The sequence below is a fragment of the Opisthorchis viverrini genome (assembly GCF_000715545.1).
Source record: "Opisthorchis viverrini unplaced genomic scaffold opera_v5_157, whole genome shotgun sequence".
NCBI lineage: Eukaryota > Metazoa > Platyhelminthes > Trematoda > Opisthorchiida > Opisthorchiidae > Opisthorchis > Opisthorchis viverrini.
In genome coordinates, this window is record NW_008751813.1 from 520,921 (window position 1) to 527,254 (window position 6,334).

The window sequence follows — 6,334 nt, forward strand, 5'->3', positions numbered from 1 at the left end:
TGGTAGTGTAAGGTTCAGCAGACACAGGATAAACAGAGAAGTAGGTTAGAGAATGAGGTAATGGAGGAAGAATTGAAAGAAGACATGAAATAGTTAGAGAAAAGAAAGCGGGTGCTGTCGTATGAGTCCTCTGATAAGGAAAGTTCGATATCCGGTGACTGTGAACGTGGGTTTTCATCGTGTGAACAGAAGGTCGAGAATTTCGAGGAGGAAATATAATGTGCGCAATCATCTACTAATCAACCCAGAAGGGGTGACGCCGCCGGGACTCAAACAGCGGCGCATGAAATGCGCGGCAAACATTTTGACTATAACACAACGCCAGGGTTTGACCTGCAGAAAATAGACATGGATACGTTCAGCGAGAATCTGACAGAATTCGGGAAGTTTATGAAAGACAGAAGTGAGTGTAACTGCTCGGCCTCTTGGTGATCACAATAAAATGTTGTACCATCTGCATTATTGCTGAGGGGATGCCAAGGATGCCAATGAACACTTTGTGTTCCTCCCTGAAAAGGCAGACTATCAAAGAGCCATGAATACACTCAGGACGCAGTTCGAAGGGCCCCACAACATTGCACAGTCATTCATGAACGAACTACTGGTTAAAAAGCCCATTTCTCCCTGAGACATCGATGCCTTACGAAGGCTGATAAGGAAAATGGCGAACTGTGGTCTCGCATTAAGACAAGTGTATTACGTGGCGTGCTAGAACTGCTCAACCAATCTTAAGCGTATAGTGGAACGCTCACCTTGGCTTTTGTAACAAAAGTAGGCTGAGGCGGCAGACGCCACATTGCATTCGGGATCGAAGTTGGAATTTGATCAGTTGAAATCTTTTCTTAACAGAAGTGTATCCATTGCTTCAAATTGCTACGGTGTTATCAACAGCACAAGAAGACATGTCAATCAGATAGTAAAAGTATGCTAAAACGTCCACCTAGAAAGGCCCGCATCAATGTCGTAGCTATGCAAGCTGTTCCCAGACTCATGGCCTTTCAGACTGCAAAGGTTTTGGCACGAAGCTGAGTAGACTGGGAGGCATCAAGATATGATTTGATCGCCCAGAGCCTAGCCGTAGTGCATTTGAATGTCATGTCCTTACACGTTGCAACGTCTCAAATTGCAACCAGCGACATCACCATCTGCTTCACGACACACAGCGGATAGTACGACAACGAAAGGTGCCAACGTCAACTCAATGGTAGTCGGGCGGCCCTCGATTGATACTGGGTTCGTAGTAGTTCGGCTGACTGGGACCAAGGGGCTCTGCTAACTCACACTCTGTTGGACAATCCGAAATCACCCTAATAACCAACTCATATCAGAGGAGACGAATGATTGATAAATGCTCCCGACATCAAGGATGACCTGAGAGTCAGCTCTGCCATACAGTCCTTGCATGACCGGTATTTTGTTGGCGTTGACTGTGCGTACACTATCGGGTCACTTCCAATCGCGAAGGCCTTGATTCCGGATGATTTGCTGCTGAGCAAACGAACGCAACTTGCGGGCGCTCAACCCGCACGAATTCCTGGAAATAACGTTCCGATTTTGGTTGCAACTAATGTACCAGAGGCCCACTGGGTTATCGAGCGACGTACGGGTCCTCCAAACCACCCCCACGCATATCCAACGGCCTTCGGATGGGCAATTTTTGGACCGGTCTCCCTGCAGGATCCAAACGAAATCAGTGAATTGCCTTAGTAAAAAACCTACCATTGGGGATCATCGATTGAGGATGTTTGAATCAGATTTCAATGGAAGTAAGACTACACATGACTCACAATCCCTAGAGGACACGGAGATTATGAAAAACACAGAGCAGTATTTAAGCGAGTTGGTCGGTCGCTATCAGTCGTCGCTGCCTTGGAAGGTCGGCTGAAAAAACCTACCCAATAAACTTAATAGAGCGGGAAAATGCCTCGGTTATTTCAAAGGTCGCCTGTTGAAGGATGATGGGTTTGGAGCGGACATTTCCATGTCCCATCAACCGGCTTCACCTAATTTGTCTAGTACATGCGTGTTTACTAGATCCCGCGACGGACATGCTATACAAGTCAGTTCCTGTCTAGTACGCATTGGAACGATTCATGTTTTATACACACGTCAAACTTTCCTGTATAAGGACAGAACACAATCAAACACCCACACCCTCACGTATCGCTCGCGCGTCGGAACACAGACCGGCTCAACCCAAACAACAAACGCGGACAACTAGGAACGTGTAGCAGTGGATCTGCCAAAAGAAACACGATTACCTGCGCCCAAACCAACTCGGTGGAACTATTGCAACTTCCACTCAGAACGGTAAGTCCTTCATTTGTACATTCCCATTTTTGGTATTGTATTCGACTCTATTGAGGTGTTGTAACCTCACGCTCTTAAAACAAATTTTATTAGTGTCGCTTTCTAGTCTTCTGATTTATCAAGTGGCTTTTGGTGTTAACAATAAACAACAGTAATAGCTTCCTTAGACACTACTAGGAGACTTAGAAACTACACCGAGTGTATGTAATTCGATCCCAGGCTGCTTCATTCTGCATCATCCAGTCTTCAACAATCGAAATCCTGGGAGTTCCATATAGTTTTTTACTGCGCTGTGGAAGGTCATAGCGTTTATTTCAACGACTACTTACTTTCTTAGTCTTACCATATTGTCGGCGTTTTGCTGCTTTTCCGACCACACGAAACCGCTTTGTTAGCAGATATACGAGATATGTTGTCGCAAGCACGCTTGCCACCGAACAATAGGGCATCGTTTAGTTTTCTGTGGTACATTGGTGGCGATCTGAACAAATCTGCAGACGTCTATCACCTCAACGTACTGCCGTTTGGGGCCACCTCGCCCCCTTTTTGTGCTGTCTTTGCTATGCGTAGGGTGACCGATGACAGCAGAAACAACTCTGACTTGCCAAAACTTGAAAACAGGAATTGGAAACTTTTCACTTTGCATTCGGCATAATGTACCTTGGCCTATGTTGAATGTTACTGACAACTGTGCTCTTCAAAACCAAATGCTAAATGTAAACAATGCAGATAAGGTTACGTACAACAGACATTCTAAAGCATGCAGCTTCAGTGCAGGGAAATGATTTAAATTGTGCACATCAAAAATGAGTCTCCGTTGTGTAGCAAATGGGTTTCGGTGAAGTTAGTTTTTCGAAGATAGTGGTACTCATACTTGTCTTAAAAGCTTAAAAACTAAGATTGTCAACCTGCAGTGGACGCTGACAAAACCCGTGGTGGAAGAATCAGATATAAAAGTGCGAAAGAAACGTGGTCTGTTATTCGTTACCCTCCGTTAGAACATTTATGTGTTAGCGGCACAAACGGAACCGTCGGGCACGCTACATCCAGGATTTGGTTGGAAACAGTCAGCTAGTAATGGATTGTTTCAGGATAATACCGATGGACAACGAATGGCAACGGGTGAACTATGGTATAATATAACTCACAATATTCATCCTTGAAGCACTAGTCTTATTAGGTACCTCATGTCCTTTCCATTGGCCTACTAGTCTAAACCAGTTATCTGGTCATTTTTTTAGCAGCATCCAACACGTGTAATTTTCGTCCTCCGCGAAAAAGAGGGATACTTCATTCGGATATGCAGACATGCGTAATTTGCTTCGACTTGTTTTAACCTGGGAATTTACTGTAATCCTACGGCAGGCTATACAGGCCTTGGTTTTCTCTGAACACGAATGGGAGCCACACACATTTTGGGAGTCATGATGAGACTTTCAGAGATTTTAAGTATAAGACAGTTGAAAATATACATGGATTCGAAGACTACTGGTGTACATTGTTGCTAATGTTTTCTCAACTTTTTGTGGTAAGCTCTGACCAGTTCATCCTTATTGCGGCTCATTTCGCATGCGGAGTCATAGAAATGATATCAACCGTATATTCTACATGAACACCAAATTTTGTGTAATTGATGCGGTACTAACCAATGAATCCCCAATATCCCATCTTCGTTCCTTGTTTTTCTATTCTACAATGCTCTAAATAGTTATCACCCAGTATACAGGCTGGAACTAGGAGCCACAAATGTCTTTCCATCAATGATTGGTTTTTACATTTACCTGTCACCAGGTACGACAAATCAGGCTCCAAATTTCACTTCGCGCATGCAGTGTTCTTGGGATAGATCAAAAAGTGCAGGATTTTCATCTTAACTTCATCCTATGGTAAACATTGCTTTTAGAGCAGGAACTGCTAAACGCGTATAGAAACGTAATAAACTTGAGTGACGTTTCAGGTTTCGGTTAAATTCCACAGTGTGGATAACCTCTATCAAAGCTGCAGTTCCTGTGCAAGTAAACAGTATTCGATTTTCGGAAAAGGATGTGCCTACGAGTTACGTATTTCAAGAATTTATGAGTTGCGAGAGTAGCAAAGCATTTCGATTAATCAATGTGAGACTTGTGCATGACACTTTGGGCGTTTTTCATTGACACCTGCAATTGTCCTCAGACCATGTAATTTTCTGCAAGTCGTTAAACGCGAAAACAGGCATTTATTCAAAAGGAACGCACAAAGTTGTACAAATAGAAGCAATCTACCCAATTTACTGGTCCGGATTTGTGCTGCAAAGCGATGGACATGGCTTAAAGTGGACAAACCAGCTCGAAAATTAAGGAACGTACACTCGGGGTTGTTGCAAATTATGTTGTCCTGCATTATTCGTCACTTTAGATATGCCGTTCCTTTGAGTAGGTTGTATTCAGTGGACCGACAGAAGTCTCTTAATTTGAAAACTCAAAATAACATTTCAAGAAATGCACGCTGGAGTTTGGCCACATTTATGATGAAAGACAGGCTACTGCTGGCGGTTTGCGAGTAGTGATAAATTAACTTCTATGGAAATGAGTAATAAAATGGCAGACACCCAGGCGTGCTTATGGACCTAAAAGCGTTGTTCGGAGACGAGAAATGTCTACTTGTTCTTGATTATATCATCAAGTTATGGCCGTTGAACAACTGGGTTGAACAATTCGTTTCAGTACCTGTGTGAAACGTTTTTGAACACAGTACAGGATTTCGTGACATCGGTAGACTGCTGGGTCGTTTTTGGCGCTAAGACTACTGTCTAATAACTTCATTAATTTAGTGTCCTTTAGCATAGAATATTTTCAAGTGTTTTATCCGTTTCCAGTTTGTTTAACGAATGCAAACTATGGGCTGATCAGCAATCATTTGCATCGTAGATATCAAGAAATCGTGATATCGACTTGGTTTTTTGCGATATATAGCAGTTTTAGAACTGCTGCCAAAAGTGGGCCCTGAATCAAATAATACAAGCTTATTTTTGCTTTCGTGTTTGCAGCCACGACAAAATCTCATGTGCTGCCTGACCACCTTCTCGTCTGATTATCTGACTAGTAGTAGTAAAAGGACAGTACCTAATGCCCACTTGTACGGGGGTCACCAACACAATCATCTTGATGCTAGTCCACATTAAGCTCTTGCACATACGCTGCATACGTGAGTATATGCTTCACTTTGTCTGGGCTCAACAGGACACTAAACAACAAAGCCCAGCTTATTATCTTGGCGGTAACATAGTTAGTGATAATTTTTTAGGCTGGAGCGTACGTAGATACGTCACACTTTATTGAACATCTCCAGGAAACCCGCAGCTGAATGCATATCCCTCTTGTCTCTGCAGTGGCGTACAGGCTTTACCATGTGTCAGCAAGGTTGATGTTCTAAGTAACAAGCGTTCATCAATTTCATGTGCCAAGATCGGCCATTAGTGAAACTGCAGAAATTTTACATATTCTCGTTGATTGATATAATCTAAAAAAGTGGACGAAAATTGGCATTACGAATCCATTTGGTGTTGGTGCTCAAAATATAGAATTCAACAAACATTTGTCTCTGGAAATGCCAGAGTCATGTTCCGACATGGAGTGACGTAACATGGATCTTGGGACTTGTCACCATTCCCATTTTGGTTGGAAGTTTAGGCATAATTGTTTGCTTGGAATAGATAGACGACGGCTGTTTGCATTAAGTTACGTAATAGAGATACTCAAAAGTCAGAAAACAATCTTGCGTTTCTTTCAAACGTTTGTAAATTGAAATCAGTCACAACGCAGCACAGTTCTCCTACCAGGCTAGTGTACACATGCTGATCGATGCAATTTTTTAATTTTTTAACTGGATATTTGCCACCTGTCTTGGCTTGGAAACGCATATGGCATGGATATATGACACGACATGTATCACTTTTTAAGCCTAATGTAGATGGCATATATATATATATATATATATATATATATATCCTACCATCTTATCTTCAGATGTTTAGTGTGTTTCCGTG